A 24410-nucleotide genomic window follows, 5' to 3' on the forward strand; every position below is an offset into this window, starting at 1 on the left:
TGGTCATAATGAACCTTCCATGTGGCCTTAAGTATGAGCTAAGGAGAGGCACTGATGCAAGAATGGAGAATAACATGGGGGTCTGGGATACTGAAGGGCTGCCCAGGTGGTGCTAGTGGTACAGAACCACCTGCCAATGCAGGGGGCTTCAACCCCTGAGTTGGGAAGATCCTCTGAAAGAGGATGTGGCAATTCACTCCAGTATTCTTGCCTGGAAAAACTCATGGACAGAGGAGCCTGGTAGGCTGCAGTCCATGGGGTCACAAAGAGTCAGACACCACTGAAGCGACTTTGCAGCAATAACAGTGGGATACCTAAGAGATTCCCGGGTGGTGCCGTGGTAAAGAATCCACCTGCCCATGCAGGAGACACAGAGATCTGGGTTTGATCCTTGGATCAGGAAGATCCCCTGGAGGAGGAAAATGGCAACCCACTCTAGTATTCTTGCCTGGAGAGTCCCATGGACAGAATAGCCTGGCAGACCACAGTCCATGGGGTCACAAAAAGTCAGACATGACTGAGTGACTAACATCTGCACTTTCACTTTGGGTCAACACTGTAAGTGAATACAGTTGTCTGTTCTCAGCAACTGTGAACTGTTTCTGATCCTCATTTTTGATAGGGATGAAAAGGACAGAGTCATCAGATCAAAGGTTGCATGCTATGTACCAGAGCCTGTGTTTAAGTAAAGAGACACTATCTGACAAGGAAACTCCAGTGCCAGCCGTGGGCTGCTGCTTGTTTAAATCTGCGGGAGCTTGTCATCCTCCAGAACTCATATGATTTCTGCAGGGACCAGACTAAATAATTAAATGGTGATATGATAGAGGCCATACCCTATACCCTATAGGTCTTGAAGGGTTCTAAGCTCTCTCTCTCTCTCTCTATATATATATATGGAATTTAGAAAGACAGTACTGATGATCCTACATGCAGGGCAGCAAAGGAGACACGGATGTAAAGAACAGACTTTTGGACTCTGTGGGAGAAAGTGAGGGGGGAATGATTTGAGAGGACACCATTGCAACATGTGCACATTACCATGTGTAAAATAGATGGCCAGTGCAAGTTCGATGAAGCAGGGCACCCAAAGCCATTGCTCTGGGACAACACAGAGGGACAAGGTGGGGAGGGACGTGGGAGGGGGTTCAGGATGGGGGGACACGTGTATACCCGTGGCTGATTCATGTCGATGTATGGCAGAGACCATCACAATATTGTAAAGTAATTATCCTCAGATCAAAATAAATTAATTAAAAATAAATGAATAAATAAAATCCAAAGCCCACCTTCTCCCTACCCCGGGACAAGATTTGGTTTTAAATTTATTTTTTGAATGGAATATAACTGCTTTATAATGTTGTGTTAGTTTCCGCTGTACAACAATGTGCGTCAGCTATCAGTGGGCATATATCCCCTCCCTCCTGAGCCTCCCTCCCGCCCCACTTCCATCCCACCCTTCTAGGTTATCAGAGAGCCCTGAGCTGAGCTCCCTTGCTATATAGCAGCTTGCTGCTAGCTGTTTATTTCACACATCAGTTCAGTTCATTTCAGTTGCTCAGTTGTGTCTGACTCTTTGCGACCCCATGGACTGCAGCACACCAGGCCTCCTTGTCCATCACCAGCTCCCGGAGTTTACTCAAACTCTTGTCCACTGAGTCGGTGATGCCATCCAGCCATCTCATCCTCTGTCGTCTCCTTCTCCTTCCACCTTCAATCTTTCTCAGCATCAAGGTCTTTTCCAATGAGTCAGTTCTTCGCATCAGGTGGCCAAAGTATTGGCCATTTTATACATTTTACTAATTTTACATATTACACATGGGAGTGTATATGTGTCAATAAATGGATAAAGATGATGTAGCACACACACACATATATATAATGGAATATTAGTAAAAGAAGTAATGAAATTGGGTCATTTGTAGTGATATGGATGAACCCAGAGTCTGTCATACAGAGTGGAATAAGTCAGGAAGAGAAAAACAAATATGTGTTAGTGTGGAATCTAGAAAAATGGTACAGATGAACCTATTTGCAGGTCAGGAATAGACACTCAGATGTAGAGAATGACCTTCTGGGTACAGTGGTGGGGAGGAGAGATATTGTTTTTGATTTACTAGTTGCTTGGGGTAGGGAGCAGTTTGAGCCACTTCCTCTTAACCTTCTGCAATATGATGGCTCTTATCTGTATAGACATTGGCAACCATCAGGTATGTCTGTTCCTATTGTGGATTTGGGAACTGGGGTGATGACTGTGGATGGGTCTGTTCACCCAGCTTCCTGATCGTCCAGTGTCGATTCTTCTGATGGAGTAGATTGAGCAGTGTACTGGGTGGTTGCTCTGCCTGGGCTCTCGGGGTGCTGTTCTCTCATCTCTGATCCATGCCTGCATGACCCCCAGAGGACGAACTCCGGCCTTGTTCTCCAGTAGGATAATTATCTGGCATCTGATAATTGATCATGGCCGCCTGGTCTCTAATATTTTGGCTTCTACTATCCCCTATGGCCACCTGATGCAAAGAACTGGCTCATTTGAAAAAACCCTGATGCTGGGAAAGATGGAAGGCAGGAGGAGAAGGGGATGACAGAGGATGAGACGGCTGGATGGCATCACCAACTCAATGGACATGAGTTTGAGTAAACTCTGGGACTTGACGATGGACAGGGAGGCCTGAAGTCCATGGGGTCGCAAAGAGTTGGACACGACTGAGCGACTGAACTGAACTGATCCTCGTGGTCCCCAGTGGGCCCACCTCTGTAATGATGGCTCCGTCCAGCAGCCTTGCCCTACAGAGAATGGTGCCCACTGGGATTCTCAGGGGTGCTGTTACCAGCATCCTCACCAGCGCACTCCTTGTTGTTTTAGTAAATGCAGCACGCTCTGGGCCTTTCCATGTACAGCACCTGCTGGGTCTTCTGGCCTTATAGGTGTGTCGCTCTTGTTGCGTACTTCCCTGAGCCTTTTGAGTCTTCCCTTGATGCTCCTCATGCACTTCTGGCCTTTCTACCTCATTTAGTGTGAGCGTCACTCATTCCAAGCTTCCAAGAGCCACCACGCTCAAACTGCCTCTTGAAATTCTTCTCAGGGTGTTGTTATGAGCTGAGTTGTGTTCTCCTGCAATGGTGGGTTCTGGGAGCAGACTGGGAGGGGCACTAAGCATGCTTGCTTGTTAGGGACACGCCTGTGATTCAGCAAGGGAAGAAGCAGGAGGGGGCAGAGGAGAAGTGGGACCAGGTGGCTGCAGTCCCACAGAAGCTGGCATGGCCATCAGAGACATGCTGAGTTGGAGCAGGTGGTCAGGCTGTCATGCTGCGGACCTGTCATTCGGTTGTTGGGTTCCAGCTTTCTCAGGAAAGGGTGTGATCTTGTGCAAGGTGGCTCTCTCCAGCCAAGGTCAGTGTCTGCAGAGGATGGACAAACCCTTCCAGTCTTGCAGAACTCCACCCTTCAGTCCCAAAAGGGATCTGAAAAATGCAGAGAACCCCCGTGACAAATACCTCCAAATATGCATTTTATTGGGCTCACTTTGAACTTCACATGGGACTAAAAAGCAGAGACATTACTTTGTCAGCAAAGGTCCATCTAGTCAAGGCTATGGTTTTTCCGGTAGTCATGTATGGATGTGAGAGGTGGACTATAAAGAAAGCTGAGTATACCGAAGAATTGATGCTTTTGAACTGTGGTGTTGGAGAAGACTCTTGAGAGTCCCTTGGACTGCAGGGAGATCCAACCAGCCCATGCTAAAGGAGATCAGTCCTGAGTGTTCATTGGAAGGACTGGTGGTAAAGCTGAAACTCCAATACTTTGGCCACCTGATGTGAAGAGCTGACTCATTTGAAAAGACCCTGATGCTGAGAAAGATTGAGGGCAGGAGGAGAAGGGGATGACAGAGGATGAGATGGTTGGAGGGCATCACCGACTCAGTGGACATAAATTTGGGTAAACTCTGGGAGTTGGTGATGGACAGGGAGGCCTGGCGTGCTTCGGTTCATGGGGTTGCAAAGAGTTGCACACGACTGAGCGATTGAACTGAACTGAACTGAACTGAAGGCTCAGTGGTGATGCCTCCTTCTGGCAGATGGAGCAGAACATCGAAACTGCACCAAGGATGATGGGGAACAGTGCTTGGACCAGCCGTCTTGTCATTAAAAACTTTCTTCTTATTATCCCCCGAATGGAAGTCTTCTCCACAAAGCGCTGCTGTCCTGGAAGACTCTGGCCACGCTCAGCCATCGCTGTCTTAGACACCAGTTCTCGGAGCCTCCACCTGCTGCTGGGCTGTCATCAAGCCAGGGGCAACACTGAGACCGTCTAGCTGTCATCGGCATTTTGGGAGCTGATGAAGGTGAATCCGGGGAGCTGCAGACACAGACACGACGGGCTCACGGAGTTTTTAAGCTTGCACATCCCAGAGCCGACCACAACAAAAGCTCCAAAGAGGAAAGGTCAGACCCATGAAGTGCTATTTGTTTTCACTGAAACTCCATCCCTCCCACTTAACACCCGTCTAACCAGCAACGGAATCAATTACCACGTGTCAGCCCGAAATCTGACACAAGAAAGGAAAGAAGGACACAGCCTCCCCAGAGGGGTGGGCAGGCGGGCAGAGGGGACCGGGGAGATAGAAACCTTGGGGCGGGGAGCCGGCGAGTGAGCCACCGTATCCTGTAATTAAGGGTGGAAGGCGGCCCGAGACTCTCCTTCTCTCTCTTGCTCTCCCGGCCTTGGAGCCCGGATCAGTTTCACCGGTTATACTATTGGGTGTTTCTGTCTCGAAGGGTGGTCAGCCAACCTGCGAGGTTATTCGGTTTTGGTTACATAAGTTGCTCCATTTAATAATTGAAGACCCAGAGGTTCTAGACGTTTATTCTTTGATTGAGCTCCAGGAGGAAGAATTCCTGTCTGATCAGGTTCTGCCGCCGTGCGGATTCGAGCTGATTGAGTTGCTCCGTATCTCAGGCTTCTGTTAAATGTGGTGTCAGCTCAGCGGAGAGCCTCCTTTTAAGGTGATGTCATTCACTTGCTACCTTTTCATGTAAGTCTCGAAAAGAGAGTTCTGTGCGTGGGACCCCTCCACTGTGGATGTCAGTTAGCCTGCTGCTGATTCGCCAGCATAAGATGCTTTTAGTTTCCCCAAATCAGGTTTTTGTTCATCAAGGAGACCCAAATTCTTCAATTTTTTATGAATGGGATGAAGAACCCTCTCGTATTCAGGCAGAGCATTCCATGGATACGTTTCTTAAATGGCATTGCCTCTCAGATTGCTGTACCGTATTGGAACGTTTGACGTGTGAGCGCTGATTACAATGAAACATCGGGTACAGAAAGTAGGGAGCGTGGTCCTAGATATTAAAAGATATTTTAATAAGGTATTAAAGATATTAATAAGATAGTAAAATATTTTTCCACTTATCGGCAGGGATTAATGAAAGGCATTTTTTTTTTTTTTTGCTCATCCCGATGTTGAAAATGGTCAGTGGAATAATAAGCAGCATGCTAATGAATGAATTGGGCGCTGTCCTTTGCCACAGTTGCTAGTTCTCCTTGATCTTACAAAAGTCATGTCTCTTTATGACACTACTTTAAGACGATTTCTTCTAATCTAAGTGGTGCTCGGTTTGGGGGTCTCCTGTCTGCAGAGAGAGATAGGTAACATGTGCTTGCCTCTTTGCTCTCTCAAAGTGACACCCCCGACATGAGTGGTTTTATTTACTGCCAACATCCGAATGTCCCTTACATCTTTATTATCACACCGGCAATTCGCTTCCCAAGGCTCAGCTCTGTGTCTTCATCTCCCGGTGGAAACTGTGCCCCTGTCTCCCAGACCCCTTAGACGCAGCACCGGCCCAAGTGGCATCAATCATCTTTCCCCCATTTGTCACCTTCTCCGCGTCGATTCTCCATTTCCAATGTGGGAGTGAAATCCCAGGGGTCACTTAAGCTTGAAACCTGAGATACTTTCCTGACTCCCCCGTCTCCTTTATCCCCCACATCATCAGATGTTATTGATTTTGCTCCTAAATATTTCTCACATTTGCCTCTCTCTGCGCCATCCTGCTACGTGGTCCTATTTTATGTCTCCGTCCGTTCTTCCTTCCTATTTTGACGTCCTCGGAGTTCTCGCTTCTGTGGCTTTACTCATATTTTTTCCTTCTGGCTAGACTGTGTCTCTTCTTTTCTTTCTCTTTTTAACCAGTGAAACTTAAGACTCTAAGACTCAAATCAGACATCACTTTTTTTTTTTGGTAAAGGGAACATCAACTGTTTGCAAAAATGTTTATTTTCTCTTGAGTTTTTTCTCCTTGACACCATTCCTGTTTCTCCACCTCTCCCAGGGTAAAAGTTTTGAATCCTTGTTTGCTCCCTGGATAATGTTACCAGATACTGACATAGTGTTGGATTTTACCCACTCTCTTTCCTGTAGCCCCCATTGCTTTTTCAGGTTGAGGCCCACCTAATTTTCACGTCAGCTGGTACCCCTAACTCCCATCTCCTAGTAAATCTTTCCACCCCCATTCTTTCCAACTTTTGTCCTTGGGCTTCCTAGTGGATTCACCTAACATATTTTTTTTCTATTAAATTTTTGGCTGCACTGGGTCTTCGTTTTGGAGCACGGTCTCTCTGTAGTCCTGGCATAAGGACTTCCCTTTGTGGAGCATGGGTTCTAGAGAGGGCAGGCTCATAGTTGCCACACACAGGCTTGGTCGCCCCATGTGGGATCTTACTTCCCTGCCCAGCGACCGAACCTGCACCCCCTGCATCAGAAGGTGACTTCTTAACCTTTGGACCACTAGGGAAGCCCCCCCACCCCAACATACTTCAGTCAAAACCTGCTCTGTACCCTTTTTCTGCAGAGAAATGGCCTAACTCTCTAGCAAAACATTTGAAGCTTTTTACCACCTGGTCCTCATTCACCACCTTCATGGCGGGTGCTGTCAGTCCCCCTAACTTCCGGTGTCCACTCACCCCACCCGCCAGCGACCTGCTGCCTTAGAGCCGCGCCATCCATCTCATGCTTTTTGCCGGTGGTCGTAGTGGTTTTGTTGGGGTCTTCTTCTCTGGGTGTCGAAGTCCTACTTATCTCTTAAAATCTGATTTAAATGGAAATATCATTTGAAGGATCCCTGATTGCCTTTTCTTTGGCGTCTCTATGCATGTACGGTTTGCTGTTTAATGCAACCTGCCTAGCATAATGGGCATGTGGGTACCTGTTTTCCTTTGGGCTTGTGGACACCAGGAATGTGTTTCGTCACATTTCGTATTTCACAGTCCCTCCATTTAGCAGTCCCTCATTAAGTTCATGCAAGAAATGGAAAACTACATACTTTAAACGTATGTTGCAAAAAGAGATCTTTCTTTCTCTTCTTTTTTTTTTTATAAATTGAGATATAATTGTCATACACTATATTGGTTTCAGGTGTGCAACACAATGAGTTCAATTAAATGCATTTTGAAATGGTCACCGCGATGTCTAGTTAATATCCGTCACAATACATGGTTATAGAATGTTTTCTTTTTGTGATGAGAACTTTTAAGGCCTACTAAAATGAGAGTTCTTTTTTTATTGTGTGTTCATTTTTCAGTCTTCAGTCTCATTCCTAAAATCTTTTCTAACACTAAATACACACTGAATATCTTTTGTCCTTTTAAAAACTGAGTCCAAATGCTTGCTTTGAAAACATAAGGTAGAATTCATAGACGTATGAAAGAGAGGCATTTCTGAATTGTCGATTTAAAAATAATCATTTGATGGAAATCAACTTTATGTTTCCAACTGAAGCCTATGTAGACAAAGCTTGAATCAGGTGCCATGCCTTTCTCTGGTTTTGGTCAGGCATGGCTCCCACCCTAAGGAATTCACTTTGTTTTTCTCTTATAGTGGTCTCTGACGTTCAGGGAATGGATGAGTGGAAATGAGTAGCCTAAACTGTATCTTGCTACATAATAAATGGATGTCTGATGAAATGCACACACTGTATCTGTATGAATGTGAACATGTGGACGACAGATGATTTTTAGATGTGACTAACATGCTCATTAGGCATTTTTAGCAAAATTCTCTGCTAGGCTCATTGTCCTGAAGTTGAAATATAAGAAGTTGACTGTCTCCTGTGCTCCTCAGAATTCTGAAGTTTAACTTGCAACTCTTTGAAGTCTTTTCTTATGATGGATGAATCATTTCAACATTTTTGCTACATTCAAAGGCCTTCTTTAAAAGATAAAATCAAGTGCCTTACTAATCAAGGAGACCACAAAAGACTGGAAATCAGGAGAAAATGTGATGTGAGTGGTAATATTACTGAATCCAAAAACCTGTGTCAATCACTACAAATTTCAGAAGACTTTGGAAACATTTAAAACTGTAAAAAAAAAAAAAAAGCACAGGACTGATTTCAGAAGCCATTTGGGAAATGTTTGGGTGCTATCTGTAAAAGAAATAAACATTTGATACTTTTCTCAAGTGGATGTTTTATAATAGAGTTTGGCATCCCAGGCAAGGATGGAAGATGGTCTTCTGTCTCTGTCTGTTTGAGAGCAAAAGTTCTCAGGCTAGATCTGGGTTTGGTCCCCATGTCTGTGTCAGCCACTGATAGGACAAAACTCACGCTAAAAAAGCTTTTATTTATTTATTATTGTTTTGGGGGGTGCCCTGGGTCTTTGCTTCGTGTGGACTTTCCCTAGCTGCAGGGAGGGAGAGCTGCTCTTGGTTGTCGTGTGTGGGCTTCTCAATGCAGTGGCTCCTCTTGTTGTGGAGCACAGGGTTCTAGGGTGTGTGGGCGTCAGTGGTTGCAGCACATGGGCTCAGTAGTCATGGCGCACGGGCTTAGTTGCTCCATGGCACGTGGAATCTTCCCGGACCAGGGATCGAACCCATATCCCCTGCATTGGTAGGTGGATTCTGATCCACTGCGCCACCAGGGAAGCCCAAACTCACTTTTTAAGCCTAAAGTGTTTTCATATAAATAAATTCATCCAACCATCCATCCATTCATTCATTTATCCATTCATTTTTGTGTTCATCACTTACTCCATCCAGCTCTGTGTTTGTCTCTGGAAACACAGCAATGAGCAATCAAATCGTAGTGCTTGTCTTCACAGAGTTTAGATCTTTGGAGGCAAAAAGAAATAATTAGATAATGAATTGTAATACTGATTGTGGCCTCCAGTTACTAAAGGTTTACTCTGTGCTAGTCACTATGCTAAATACTTCTTCATATTATATTACTGAGTCCTCATGGCCACCTTTGGAGATGAGCATTATTATTCTCTTTCTACAGATCAGGGAATTGAAGCTTAGCATATTTGTTAAGAGATCAAACCAGTCAATCCTAAAGGAAATCAACTCTGAATATTCATTGGAAGGACTGATGCTGAAGCTGAAACTCCAGTACTTTGGCCACCTGATGTGAAGAACTGACTCATTGGAAAAGACCCTGATGCTGGGAAAGATTGAGGGCAGGAGGAGAAGGGGGCGGCAGAGGATGAGATGGTTGGATAGCATCACCGACTTAATGGACATGAATTTGTGCAAACTCCAGGAGATAGTGAAGGACAGGGAAGCCTGGTGTGCTGCAGTCCCTGGGGTCGCAAAGAGTCGGATACGATTTAGCCACTGAACAGCAACAATGTTGGCTAGGTTAACTGGTTAAAGCCACCTGGCTGGTGAGACGAACAGTGCGAGCTTGACTCTGCCTGTCTGATTCCAGAGCCTGTGTTTTTAACCACCGCACGGTGTAATTACTAATCTTACAGGGATGACAAGTACCACAAATGCTGTGTGTGCTGGTTTCCTATGGCTGCTTTAACAACACAAATCATTTATCTCCAAGCTGTGGAGGTCAGAAGTCCAACACGGGTCTCGTCAGGCTAAAGCCAAGTTGTGGGCATGACAGCATTCCTCCTGGAGTCTCCAGGGGGAATTCCACGCCCTTGCCTTTGCCACTTTCAAGCCGCCCTCAATCCTTGACTCACAGCTCCTCCCTCCATCTTCAAAGCCAACCCGTCATGTTTCTCTGACCCATCTCTGTCTTCATGTCTCTCTCTGACTCCAGGTGAGAAAGGTTCTCTACTGTTTAGGACTCATGTGATCGTGTTTTGCTCATCTGGATAAGCCAGGGCAATCTCTCTCCATCTCAGGATTCTTAATCAAATCTGCATACTCCCTTTGGCCCTCTAAGACAGCATATTCACAGGTTCCAAAGGTTAGGGAGTGGACATCTTTGGAGAGCCTTTTTTCTACTGACCACACTGTGAGACGGGCTAGGAAGCAAAGCAGTCTGGAGGCATAGGGAGGGTCCTGGCTTCCTGGGAGGGAAAAGCACCCCCAGGCCAAGGATCAAAAAGGCTGAAGCCCCTGCAAAGGCACAGAGCAGGGCCTTAGAAAATCAGAGAGCGGCCTGATGTGGTGAGTGGGGGAAAGTGCCCCTGCGGAGGCTGGAGAGGGTGGCTGGGACCAGATATTGAGGAACATGGCTGGCAGTAGGGGATGGATTCCATCATGATTCTGGGGGGAAAAGACAGTAAATTCAAAGGTCAAGAAGGGGACATGATTTCCTTTTCAGCTCATTCTGCTGCTGTGTGGAGAGCAGGTTGGTAGGAAATGAGAGTGGACACAATTAGGAGGACATTTCAATAGTTCAGGTGGGTGATGTAGATGGCCTGGACCAAGATCCTGGCAATGCAGGTGAGGAGACGTCTGCTGGGCTCTTCCCCAGGGTGAATAGCAGGGCTGGGTGATTGCTTGGATGTGCAGTTAAGGGAGAACTTCCAGGTTTCTTAGTGGGACAACTAGAATGGGTGGGGGCATAGTGGCCGGGGGAAGATCAGGCTTGGATGGGAGTGGGGTGATCAGCTCCAGGTGGCTCTAGAAGGAGCAAAGCCAATTAAAATAAGACAAAAAATCCTCTTGAGGACAGGAGGCCAGAACTGAGTAGGTATTGCCAGGGCAATATATTCTATCAAATCACTCATTTTGGTTCTTAAGACCGAATATTTGCGTGTGTGTGTTAGTCACTCAGTTGTGTCCGACTCTTTGTGACCCCATAGACTGTAGCCCTCCAGACTCCTCTGTCCCTGGGATTTTCCAGGTAAGAATACTGAAGTGGGTTGCCGTTTCCTTCTCCAGGGGATCTTCCCAACCAAGGAATTGAGCCCAGTCTCAGGCATTGCAGGCAGATTCTTTACTCTCTGAGCCACTAGGGAAGCCATGTTTATAGAGGCCATATATCTTTAAGAGGACCAAAATGTATGATCTTAAAAGGTTTCCTGGAAAATCGTGGAGACAAAATATGCTGATTGTTGGTCTGGTTTGATTAAGGGCAACAAATCTGTTATCATATTTTAGCCTTTCTATCTTCAGTTCAGTTCAGTTCAGTCACTCAGTCATGTCCGACTCTTTGCGACCCCATGAATCGCAGCACACCAGGCCTCCCTGTCCATCACCAACTCCCGGAGTTCACTCAGACTCACGTCCATTGAGTCGGTGATGCCATCCAGCCATCTCATCCTCTGTCGTCCACTTTTCCTCCTGCCCCCAATCCCTCCCAGCATCAGAGTCTTTTCCAATGAGTCAACTCTTTGCATGAGGTGGCCAAAGTACTGGAGTTTCAGCTTTAGCATCATTCCTTCCAAAGAAATCCCGGGGCTGATCTCCTTCAGAATGGACTGGTTGGATCTCTTTGCAGTCCAAGGGACTCTCAAGAGTCTTCTCCAACACCACAGTTCAAAAGCATCAATTCTTCGGTGCTCAGCTTTTTTCACAGTCCAACTCTCACATCCATACATGACCACAGGAAAAACCATAGCCTTGATTAGACGGACCTTTGTTGGCAAAGTAATGTCTCTGCTTTTCAATATGCTATCTAGGTTGGTCATAACTTTCCTTCCAAGGAGTAAGCGTCTTTTAATTTCATGGCTGCAGTCACCATCTGCAGTGATTTTGGAGCCCCCAAAAATAAAGTCTGACACTGTTTCCACTGTTTCCCTATCTATTTCCCATGAAGTGATGGGACCAGATGCCATGATCTTCGTTTTCTGAATGTTGAGTTTTAAGCCAACTTTTTCACTCTCCTCTTTCACCTTCATCAAGAGGCTTTTAAGTTCCTCTTCACTTTCTGCCATAAGGGTGGTGTCATCTGCATATCTGCAAAATGATAGGATACTGAAAGAGGAACTCCCCAGGTCAGTAGGTGCCCAATATGCTACTGGTGATCAAAGGAGAAATAACTCCAGAAAGAATGAAGGGATGGAGCCAAAGCAAAAACAATACCCAGTTGTGGATGTGACTGGTGATAGAAACAAGGTCCGATGCTGTAAAGAGCAATATTGCATAGGAACCTGGAATGTCAGGTCCATGAATCAAGGCAAACTGGAAGTGGTCAAACAAGAGATGGCAAGAGTGAATGTCGACATTCTAGGAATCAGCGAACTGAAATGGACTGGAATGGGTGAATTTAACTCAGATGACCATTATATCTACTACTGCAGGCAGGAATCCCTTAGAAGAAATGGAGTAGCCATCATGGTCAACAAAAGAGTCTGAAATGCAGTACTTGGATGCAATCTCAAAAATGACAGAATGATCTCTGTTCGTTTCCAAGGCAAACCATTCAATATCACAGTGATCCAAGTCTATGCCTCAACCAGTAACGCTGAAGAAGCTGAAGTTGAATGGTTCTATGAAGACCTAAAGACCTTTTAGAACTAACACCCAAAAAAGATGTCCTTTTCATTATAGGGGACTGGAATGCAAAAGTAGGAAGTCAAGAAACACCTGGAGTAACAGGCAAATTTGGCCTTGGAATACGGAATGAAGCAGGGCAAAGACTAATAGAGTTTTGCCAAGAAAATGCACTAGTCATAGCAAACATCCTCTTCCAACAACACAAGAGAAGACTCTACACATGGACATTACCAGATGGTCAACACTAAAATCAGATTGATTATATTCTTTGCAGCCAAAGATGGAGAAGCTCTATTCAGTCAACAAAAACAAGACCAGGAGCTGACTGTGGCTCAGATCATGAACACCTTATTGCCAAATTCAGGCTTTCTATCTTAATAACCAAGTATTCTTTTTGCTCTCTCTCTTGCACAGGGTACCTTTATATACACTATATGAAAGTGAAAGTGAAGTCGCTTAGTCGTGTCCGACTCTTTGCGACCCCATGGACGGTAGCCTACCAGGCTCCTCTGTCCATGGGATTTTCCAGGCAAGAATACTGGAGTGGGCTGCCATTTCCTTCTCCAGGGGATCTTCCCAACTCAGGGATGGAACCCGGGTCTCCTGCATTGCAGACAGATGCTTTACCATCTGAGCCACTAGGGAAGCCACCTCTAACTTCAGCCATATATATATAGTGTGTATATATATGCACTATATATATATATATATTTTTTTTTTTTTTTTCTGGATCTCAGCCCGATGGCAGTCCTATTCTTTGGGCACAGTATAAAATCCTTGATTTATAAGAAGATTCATTTTGTTTTTCAGCAAATACATAGAATTGTCCATTTCAACAGAATTAACATTTTGCATAAAGAAGATTTCAGGGGACTATGTTTTGACATAAGCCAAAAATGGCACTAAACAAGAAAAGGCAATGAACTCACCATGGAAGGTTAAATGAACAGAACTGTGCATGTGCTCATGTAACTTAGCAACTTACTTTACACACCTGTGCTGGGATGAGACTCCAAAATCATCTTGTTTAGACATCACAACATGACTGCCTCTATGGACACATGTTAGGTTGGGAAGCTCAGTACTAGAGAAAAATGGAGCGAATTTTCCCAGTGAGCAAGAACACTCAGAATTTCCCACTGGTCTCCCATTCAACATGTGGGATGGTTTGGATACCCAGACTTCCCTGGAAAGACTTCCTTTTATTTTTCTCTCTAGTCTGTTTCAGTGGTTCTCAAACTCAGTGAGCCCAAGAATGACTACACAGGGTTGTACAGATATAGCCATGGATCTCATGCTTGATTCACAACTCAAGACAGTTCAAGGGTACTTCAGACTTTATTTTTTGCCTTCTGTGCTGATTTTAGAACTTAAAATCTCTATGAATTCTGGAAACTTATTGCGATCTGGGGCAATAATTCCAAGTCTGATTTTGAGAGGTGTTTTAGCACCCTGCCTTTGAACAGAGAGGTGGCTGAAGTTAGAGGTGGCTGGGAAATGTTCCATGTGAAACTGATGAAATAATTAGAAGGTGATAAGCAGCCTAGTCATATTTGTGGTAAAAAGATCCTGATGTAGCAAGACAGTAGAGACTTTAATATTAATTATCAGATGCCAGTGCAAGAGCAGGGTTGGACTCAGGACATATACAACGAGATTCCTCGTGAGGGCCCAAGGCTGTCACCTAGTGCTGTACAAACAAAGGCTTATCGTAGTTTGAGTAGAGACAAGTGTTGGGAGAACCACAGAGCTCGTGGCACCTAATAAAGCAGCCCACAGGTCAGACTCAGGCCACAGCTTCCTCAGAGGTCACTTTTCCCCTGCTATACTAACATGAAGTTAATCTGAAATTTTGTGGCTTTTTATCATTTTGGTTGTATTTCTTTTAAATGTTATTTTCATTTATCGCAAAAGTTGCAAAAGTACTTTAAGCAGAAGGAATCTGTTCCTAGTCTTTTGTGGATTCATGGTTAAGATACATTATAATGGAAACAACTAGGAATCTAAAGCATTGGTGTTGAACAGGAAATGCAAGTCACTCCTGGAGTTTGCACTCCATCCTCAAAAACTGACTATGCATCCTGGGTAAAAAGATGAGTAGGTGGTAATGACGGGAAGCTTTTTCCTATGAAAAGGGACTTAATGGCATAGTGCCTCATACTATTCCTAGGAACAGTGAGAAAGCATGAAGTGTCCTTCACAGCTGCATTTGTGTGCATGACTCTATGAAAACAGCACTTGTTGGGGGAAAAAAAAAAACAAAAACAACCACATGTAAAGTGAATTTAGCAGAAAAGCATATTAAAAAAAAAAAGCCATGAAGATAAGACTTGGTAAAAGGAACAAACAACCAAAACAGCAACAACCCCCACTTCCAAACAAACCAAACAAAGAGAACCTTGGGAAGGCTGTTGTCAATGGAAAGCCGTTGTCAGTGTAAACCTTGACTCTCAAGCCATGTTAAGTATAAAGCGGGGGATAACTGTCAGGGCTTAGACTTTCTGTGCTTCCTCTACATGCTGTGAGGATGGGTGTCTTCACAATGACCATCCACTTACTTTCAGACTCAGCATCTTGCCCACTTGTGCTCAGTCCGTGTTTGGCGAATGAAAGAATTATGCGCTTCAGGGTGATTGCTATTCCATGGCAAAAGCATCACTTGACGTATGACTCAGCTCACTGGCAGCTCTGGTAATTGAAGCACTGCTTCCAGGCACGGGGGCTACAAAGCTTCTGCATCGATTGTGAAATGGACCGCACAAGTATTTTCCCAGGCTGCTCCTGTGTTTCTGATTCATCATGCTTGTGTCCATCCCAGCCTCCACCAGCTATGTGTGCTGAAACCGTCTGCTACAGCCTTGGTCCTGCCCAGTCCTCGAATCTGTTCTAACCAGTGCCCTGAACAGCCCGTTTCTACTGGTGAATGGTACCGGTGAGACCCAGGTCTCCGGCCTACCCCTCATGCAACCTGAAGCCTCATCTTACCTTCTGATCTTTCCCAAAGCCTGGATAGCCCGTCCCTTGATGAGTCTTCTTCCTCAGCTCCTAGCTGGCACACTAACTTCCCAGTGGGACTCGAGTCCTACTCTGCTCCTGGCTGAATGTGGATTTTGCATTCTCCTTTCTCTACAGGCTCTTGGATCCCCTTGCACTGGTACAGGTTGGGTTCCTAGAGGAAGGAGTCTGTAGTCGAAAGCTTTGGCTCTCTTTCCATCTCAGTCTTGGTCCAGATCAAGGTCTCGGTATTTGGCCAGGTTCCCTCCCCTCTGCATAAGGGAGTTAACTTCTTTTGCTTTATAAGTTTTGCCCAAAGAAAAATAGTCCTGATTGCCCATCACTGGAACAAGGATTACATGACTTCTAATTAAAAATGTGATGTTGAAGCTGAAATGCCAATACTTTGGCCACCTGATGTGAAGAAGACCCTGATCATTTGAAAAGACCCTGATGCTGGAAAAGGTTGAGGGCACTAGGAGAAGGGGATGACAGAGGATGAGATGGATGGATGGCATCACTGACTCAGCGGACATGGGTTTGGGTAAACTCTGGGAGTTGGTGATGGATAGGGAGGCCTGGTGTGCTGTGGTTCATGGGGTCACAAAGAGTTGGACACGACTGAGCGAATGAACTGAACTGAATTAAAAATATACTCAATGCAACAGGAAGATTATTCATACAGACTCAAGAAGTGAAGTCCAAATTGCAGTGTTGGCACAACGGTCTCTGTAAACAATCTCACAAATGTGATTCTGTCTTTGGCTTTTGGTGCAACCAAAAAGGGCTTCCCAGGTGATGCTAGAGGTAAAGCAGGAGATGCGGATTTTATCCCTCGGTCAGGAAGGGAGAAGGGAATGGCATCCCACTCCTGTATTCTTGCCTGGAGAATCCCATGGACAGAGGAGCCTGGGGGCTATGGTCCATAGGGTCCCACAGAGTTGGACATGACTGGAGCATCCTAGCACGCACACAAGCACGCAACTAAGGTCCGTCTAAGGACACAAAGGTCCATCTAGTCAAGGCTCTGGTTTTCCAGTGGTCATGTATGGGTGTGAGAGTTGGACTATAAAGAAAGCTGAGTGCCAAAGAATTGATGCTTTTGAACTGTGGTGTTGGAGAAGACTCTTGAGAGTCCCTTGGGCTGCAAGGAGATCAAACCATTCAATCCTAAAGGAAATCAGTCCTGAATATTCATTGGAAGGACTGATGCGGAAGCTGAAACTCCAATACTTTGGCCATCTGATGTGAAGAACTGACTCCTTAGAAAAGACCCTGATGCTGGGAAAGATTGAAGGTGGGAGGAGAAGGGGACGACAGAGGATGAAATGGTTGGATGGTATCACTGACTCAATGGACATGAGTTTGAGCAAGCTCTGGGAGTTGGTGATGGATGGGGAAGCCTGGCGTGCTGCAGTCCATGGGGTTGCAAAGAGTCGACAAGACTGAGTGACTGAACTGAATTGAACACAACTAAAAAAGGGAAATTAGCACCTTTGAGCTGGTTTATATGTTTATAGTTCCTCACCATGAAGGTTTTCATCGGTTTCTTTGTGGAATTTATGTTTTTGTTTTTAAGGTATTTTTAGGAAAGGTAGTTACTGAGCCAGCCAATTTCCAGTCACTAATTCATCCATCCAAGCATGAGATGCAATTGCTCCTTCTATCAGCACCAAGAAAATGGGGAAGGGAAATGCTGGCCATTTCCTGGACTTCAGGAGAAAGGAGTTTCCAGGGTGGAGCTGTGGAATTTCATTTGGTTTCTCCAGTTGACCTGGGCAGTAAAAAGAACCTGAGATTAAAGTGTTCCAGGGGACGCTGAATTCTTCTTTTGTCCTTCTGAGATATCTCTTCATTGTTCTTTGGAAGAAGAAAAAGGCTCCCCTTTATTGAAAAAAGATCAAGTTACTAGAAAAAGGCATGAGTGGGAATGTCTTTTGGCAGGTGACCAATCATTTGGAACCTGCTTTGCAAACTGCTTCACTACCAGTGCTTACTCTTGCTTCTTTCTTTACTTTATAAAGTTCATGGCTGTCTATTCCTCACGCCAGAACCTAATGTCCAGATGTGCAGTTGGGGGTACATCTTTAGATCAAACCCCATCCTTGTCACATAGAAAGCTATCTTCTTGTGGGCCCCTTGGTGGGATTTTGGGATGCTCCAAGAGTTGGGTGAGTGATGATGGTTCGTAATTCAAAGATGGATGGTTTATTAATACCACAGACAATGCTAGCCAAGAGAGTAGGTTTGGGGCTTGGTTGTTGGAGACACAGGATTATAATAGTTCCCTTTCCAATTTTTTATAGGGAAGGTCAAATGCCAAATATAGGAGGAGGAGTTTGAGCACAGGGAGAGGGCTGCGAGTTGGATGAGAAGACAGGATCGAATAAAATCTGATGCCCTGAATACTTGTAATGATTATAGGCTGTTCCAAAAATGTGAACTTTCCCAGCATCTTCATCTGTTAATGAAAAATTTGTGACATCTGCAATTGCATTTATCTTTTAAATTTCCTTTCTAACCATTGTGTCGCATAGTCTGGTACTTCATTAGTAATGATTTTACTGACAGTTCCCTTAAACAGTCTGTGGATTCAGGTAGAGGAAGATGGATTTTTAACTAATCTTTTTTGGCATAAGCATATATCATATAGGAGACTTAACTCTTCTTTCTAGGTTTCATTTGTTTTCATTGGTATTATCTGACAGAAGGTTGTCAGAACAAATTAAGTGGTGAGTGAGCAATAATTGCTTTGTGATATAAGAAGATGGGTAAAAATTGCTTTTTAACTCAGTAGATGCCCCACTTCCTACATCTAAAATATTTAGGTAGGCAACTATGCACTGAGTAGATGGGCTTGTGGAAATATTTATGGACCTGGCCCGTCTTTTGAAAATGGGCGTTTGTACTGAATAATTTGGATTTGCTGACTTCATAGCTTAGGTTTCCTGAACCAGTGCCAACCTGTTCTTCACTTTGTGCAAAGCAAATGTGGTCATGCTGTTAATGCCAGTCTTCCCTGTGTTGTATGGCAGGTCCTTGTTGGTTCCCTACTATGGATATTTATTAGTGTGTGTCTGTTAATCCCAAATTCCTAACGTTGCATCCTTTCTTCAGACCAGCCACTAGTCTACTCCTAGATTGCACCCCCACTTTTCTGAATTTTTAAGAGTGGCTTCTTATACATATCACTGATTCACTTCATTGTACAGTAGAATCTAACACACTCTAAAGCAATTATACTGAAATAAAAAAATTCAATTCAAAGGTCAGAGTGACAAACTCTTTAGAACCCTAAGTTCAAGATCCATCAAGGCATACAATATGAATCATTTTCTACTGTCATTTCCTCAAATATTTATTTCAGGCAATTTCTTGGTGAATTCTGGGGGTTTTATCAATGTTACAATTTCAGTGTTGGTTTTTCTCTTCTCTGATTTTTTTTTCAGGGTTCAGTTCAGTTCGGTCACTCAGTCGTGTCCGACTCTTTGCAACCCCATGAATTGCAGCACACCGGGCCTCCCTGTCCATCAACTCCCGGAGTTCACTCAAACTCATGTCCCTCGAGTCGGTGATGCCATCCAGCCATCTCATCCTCTGTTGTCCCCTTCTCCTCCTGCCCCCAATCCCTCCCAGCATCAGAGTCTTTTCCAATGAGTCAGCTCTTGGCATGAGGTGGCCAAAGTACTGGAGTTTCAGCTTCAACATCAGTCCTTCCAAAGAACACCCAGGACTGATCTCCTTTAGGATGGACTGGTTGGATCTCCTTGTAGTCCAAGGGACTCTCAAGAGTCTTCTCCTACAGTACAGTTCAAAAGCATCAATTCTTTGGCGCTCAGGGTTAGATCAGTGTTATTAGTGGTGTTGGCAAACTTTCTGTATTTTCTATGCTCTGAAATGATTTAGAAATGCATTTATGATTTATGAAATGCATCATAAAAATAATCTATTCTTTATTTAAAAGAGCGTATCTAAAAGCCTGTTATGGTCTGCAACCTCTTGGAGGTAAATTGTGGTTAACTTCAAATGTTTCCATAGTTTTGGTTTATCTGAGTGAGATGTTTTTGCTTTTGTTTTTGTTATGAACATTTTCTTAAAAGAATCTAACATTTCTTGAAGATATTCAAGGGGAGAGCATAAATCTATACAAAATATGCTTTTGTATTTTTAGACCTTCTTTGCTTTTGTGGTCATTTCTGTATTTTTAAACTTTCTATAGGTTTATTTTCATTTTCTAATATTTTCTTTTTTTTGAGTAGATAGAAATGCGTGTGTGTGTGTGTGTGTGTATGTTTGTTTTCCAAAAAATTAGTTCCAGGACTTACCTATTAACTCCACAATTTGTTTAACAAAACTAATTCTAAACACTTTTTTCTACCTCCTTGGCTTTTTCCTCAAGGGCTTAGTTCTTTTAATTTTATTCTTTTTTTTAATACCAAGATAATTTATTTATTTATTTTAAAAAATTATGACAGGTTCTACTTCTGCAAATCCTTCCATTATTGTTCACAGGCCAACACATTTTTCTGAGAATTTAAATGTGAACTTTCCTATGAGAACTATTTGATCCTACCTCAAAATTTTGGTATGTTAAAAATGCTACTCATTTAGGAAAAATCTACTTGTTGGCTTGTGTTCATTTTTTGTTCAAGGGTTATTTAAGAGAGTGCTTCCTAATTTCTGTGCAGCAGGTTCCTCTTTTTTGTAACTTTATTTGCATACTTATTTTTGGCCGTGCTGGGGTCTTTGTTGCTGTGCAGACTTTCTAGTCGTGGTGAGTGGGGGCCCCTTGTCCTTGCGGTGGCTTCTCTCATTGTGGAGCACGGGCTCTGGGGCGTGCGGGCTTCTGTGGTTGTGGCTCAGTAGTTGCCTCTCCTGCCTCTAGAGCACAGGCTCAATGGTTGGCTGTGGCGCACGGGCTTAGCTGCTGTGGGTACGTGGGGTCTCCTGGGGTCTCCCAGGACCAGGGATTGAACCTGTGTCTCCTGCACTGGTGGGCAGATTCTTTACCAATGAGCCACTAGGGAAGCCCAATAGATTCCTCTTATGCTTAAATATTATCACTCATTTCTAATAATTTTTGCTTCATGATACTATGTTAATCAACAGATATTTATTACTGTTGTATATTCGTTTTGGATTCCATCTTTATTGATATAAAATTCCAGTCCTGTACATTTAATATTCTACTTAGAATTCAACTCATAAATAAATTATTCAATTCATAAATAAATGCACTTCCATGCTTTCCTTCTTTGTAAATTCTACCTTAAAATTTATGTAATAAACCTTCTGATCTCTCTTTTTCTTTTCCTGATCACTTTATTTTATCATATCTCTTGACAGCAGAATATATTTGATTTTTAAAAAATCCAACCTGATAATCTTTTCACGTTTTTATTTATTTTTGTCACATTATTTGTGATTTTTGAAGTTTTTTCTTCTTTCTAAAGTTTTTGAGTTCTTTTTCTGTTTTTATTTTTTACGTGTACATTCTCCTATTATTTTGAGTTGACGTACTCTAGTTTTCATTTTACTTGTGACTTTTTAAGTTAAAAAATTTTAAATATGTATTTCTATAATAATCAAAACTAAGAATAAGATCATTTTTAAAAAGCTTGTATCAAGTAAGAGATATAATGTGTTTTTACTTCTCTTTCCCATTTCTGAGATTTAAAAATATATATAATCTGTGATTTTAGATTATGATTATTGATATTCAGCACATATATTTTTTCTATCCTTTATTTTTAAGAGGTATTTAACATTTATATTTAGTTTGAACAGCATTTTTGTAATCTTTATTTGAATCATCTATAAGGAATTTCATTGTTCACTATGAGTCCTCACTACAAGTCACAAACTGTCTTTTTTTTTTTTTTTGAGTCATTTCTTGATTATGTGGTGTATATCTCAGTCTTTGTTTCCAGTTTAAATTTAGGTAAAATCGCTGTTACCTTTTTGCTTTATTTTCAGTGTTACGGAAGGGATACCTGAAGATGCTTTCATTTTTGTGCTGTTGTAGATTACTTCTTTTTCTTTCCTCTTGCCCTCCCCCCACTGCCCCCACCTGGCTTAAATGCTTATACACACTTTTCCTCTTTTATATGATTTAAAAGTTGTCAGATGTGTGTTGATGGAGGTTGCTGTCATCAATTTAGGTTGGAACCTGGTGAATGAACTCTTTCCCCCTACATGCTCAGGTGTTTTTTGAAATCTAAGGTTTTCTTTTTTTCCTTGTAAATTATTTTAAATCAAAACTTTTTTTCTCAGCCTTTCTGGCTGAAATACGTCCTCAAGAATTCATGGTATTCGAGTTGGCAGTGTCAGCTCTGAGGATCTGCCATTTTCTGGCTCTTCGTTTTTATCTGCTTATCTCTTCCCACTCATCTTGAACACCCAGCTCTTCTCTTCATCACAGTTTCAGTTTTCTAGGTGATCCTGTCTGCCTTTACCAGACATGAAGCAGACATGTGGTTTCAGATGGCCAGTGTTGTTGGTGTCTTGACATTCTTCCTCGTCTCACCAGCAACACTTTGGCTTTGCCCACTTGACTTGCACTCACATTCTGGTTCTTTCTCCCAGATCTTTGCTAAGTGGGATCCTCTCTTTACCATTTGCTTTCCTAACACTGAACCAGCAGAGGGTATGAACAAGCATGAGGCACACATCTCCTCCTGCTGAAGTTTTGGGCTAATCTCTGCAGGTGGCACTGCCCCTCCAGCATCCTTACTGGTCACCCCTTTTCTGCCTCCCCAAGTCATCTGCTTAGTTTCCTCTTTCAGAATAAAGTATACGGCGAGCCTCTGAAGGGAACATAACTACCTGAAAAACAGCATTCACACAGTATGGGAATGGCTGAGTTATTTTCTGTCTCATAGAACTTGGTTTCTGCGTGCAGAGGCAGAGGAGGGTCTGAGCTCCAGCGGGGCAGCTCTTGGCTTTGCCTATGATATTAGCACCACTACGTCCATATTCTGTTTTTTCTCCTTTGGGGAAACTAGGGAATGACTGCATTTTAAACCAGAGGCTGATAAGCCACAGACAATTTATTTCAAAGGTGATTTTCCTCCCCCAGCCCTTATTCTTTGGTGATGGATCCCAGTTAGTCAGAATTCTCTTTAAAATGTCTATAAAGTCCCTAAGACACACAATTGCAAAGGTGAGATGAAATTTCTGGAATGAATCAGGATGAATAGTTTCTTTTCTTTTAAGTTTTTTTTTTTTTTTTTTGATGTGGACCATCTTCAAAGTCTTCATTGAGCCTCACAATATTGCTTCTGCTTTATGTTTTGGTTTTTCAACCACAAGGTACTTGAGATCCCACCAGGGATCGAACCCACACCCTTTGCACTGGAAGGCAAAGTCTTAACTATTGGAGGGTCAGGGAAGTCCCAGTAGTTTGTTTTCTGCCTACAAACATGATATGATGTGGGTGTTGATTTGTCTTAGTAGAAATAAGCCTGGTTTGGGAATCAGAAATCTAGACTTGACCTCTATTGCTCTAGGGCTTCCCTGGTGGCTCAGCTGGTAAAGAATTGGCCTGCAGTGTGGGAGACCTGGGTTGGGAAGATTTCCTGGAGAAAGGAAAGGCTACCCACTTTACTTTCCAGGCCTGGAGAATTCTGTGGACTATGGAACTCTAGTCTAGATGGTCCCTATCTATCTAGTCCATGGAGTCGCAAAGAGTCAGACAGAATTGAGCGACTTTCACTATTCCTCTACAATGGCGATCCATTCCAGTATTCTTGCCTGGAGAATCCCATGGACAAAGGAGCCTGACAGTTTACAGTCCACGGGGTCGCAAGAGGTGGGCACAACTTAGCAACTAAACCACCACCATTGCTCTGTGACGCTATGGGCTTCTGTTTCCTGAGCTATAAAAGGAAGAGGCTGGGCTAAAAGATTTGTCCAGTTCCGTTGACTTGCATTCTACATCTTTTGTAATGATCTTAATAAATATTGCATGCTATTGAAAAGCCTGGGGCAAGAAGATGCTACTGCTTCGTGATAGAAACATGGAAAGATATATTTGTGGATAGGTGGGAAGTGACTTTGCCTTTTGGGGTCTGATCTTAAATGTATGTTTACTCTTGCATAATTCCATTAGGTGGACAAGGGGAGGGATTGCATGCCAAAGCAGGAGATTTTCCTTTAAGGAAATTAAGGCTGACTGAACAAGGGATTGGTTGCTATTATCAGACACTAATGGTCCCTGATAAAGGGTAATCAGATAGCCCAAAAAGCAGGGTTTAGAGTTAAGTATCCAAGCTCCCTTTATCCGGGAGATACGGCATGACAGCACTTGGAATGGATTCCTTTCTCTGTAAATTTTTAATCGTCTCAAAAATTTTCATGAAACAACTTATTCCTTTCCCTTCTCCTCTTTTACTTAGCTTAATTTGACCTTGATTTGGTGAAAATATGAAAAGAAATTGAAACAATTGCTACTAACCAAGGGGATTATGTGGACAAATTACAAGACTTTGTGTCCAAAGTGCCATTTGGATGGGCTTTTCTTACCCAAGCATGCATGGTTTTTGGAATTGATTGGTATGATTTGAAATATCAGGTGTCAATGTTCTTAGTGGTCCTAAAGTGCTCACTTGTGTCTTACTTTTTGTGGACTCATGGACTATATAACCTATGAGGCTCCTCTGTCCATGAGATATTCCCTGCAGTAAGACGAGTGGGTTGCCATTTCCTACATCAGGGAATCTTCCCCACCCAGGG

At 43.4% G+C, this 24410-nt stretch overlaps 1 long non-coding RNA gene across 3 annotated transcripts in view; it reads left to right on the forward strand.

The window, feature by feature from the left end:
• Positions 1-24410, forward strand: part of LOC147378939 (uncharacterized) — a 309440-nt gene that overhangs the window by 129176 nt on the left and 155854 nt on the right. Inside the window, exon 1 of one of the 3 annotated variants that reach the window (XR_015169852.1) lies at positions 20351-20451. The exons of the other annotated variants lie outside the window; for them this stretch is intronic. This is a non-coding gene — a long non-coding RNA (uncharacterized LOC147378939). Of the gene's footprint in view, positions 1-20350; positions 20452-24410 lie in introns of those variants that run through there. 3 annotated transcript variants of the gene reach the window in all.

Source organism: Bos grunniens, chromosome 1 (genome assembly GCF_055505025.1).
Source record: "Bos grunniens cultivar Pamir isolate PY7600 chromosome 1, Bosgru_T2T1.0, whole genome shotgun sequence".
Taxonomy (NCBI): domain Eukaryota; kingdom Metazoa; phylum Chordata; class Mammalia; order Artiodactyla; family Bovidae; genus Bos; species Bos grunniens.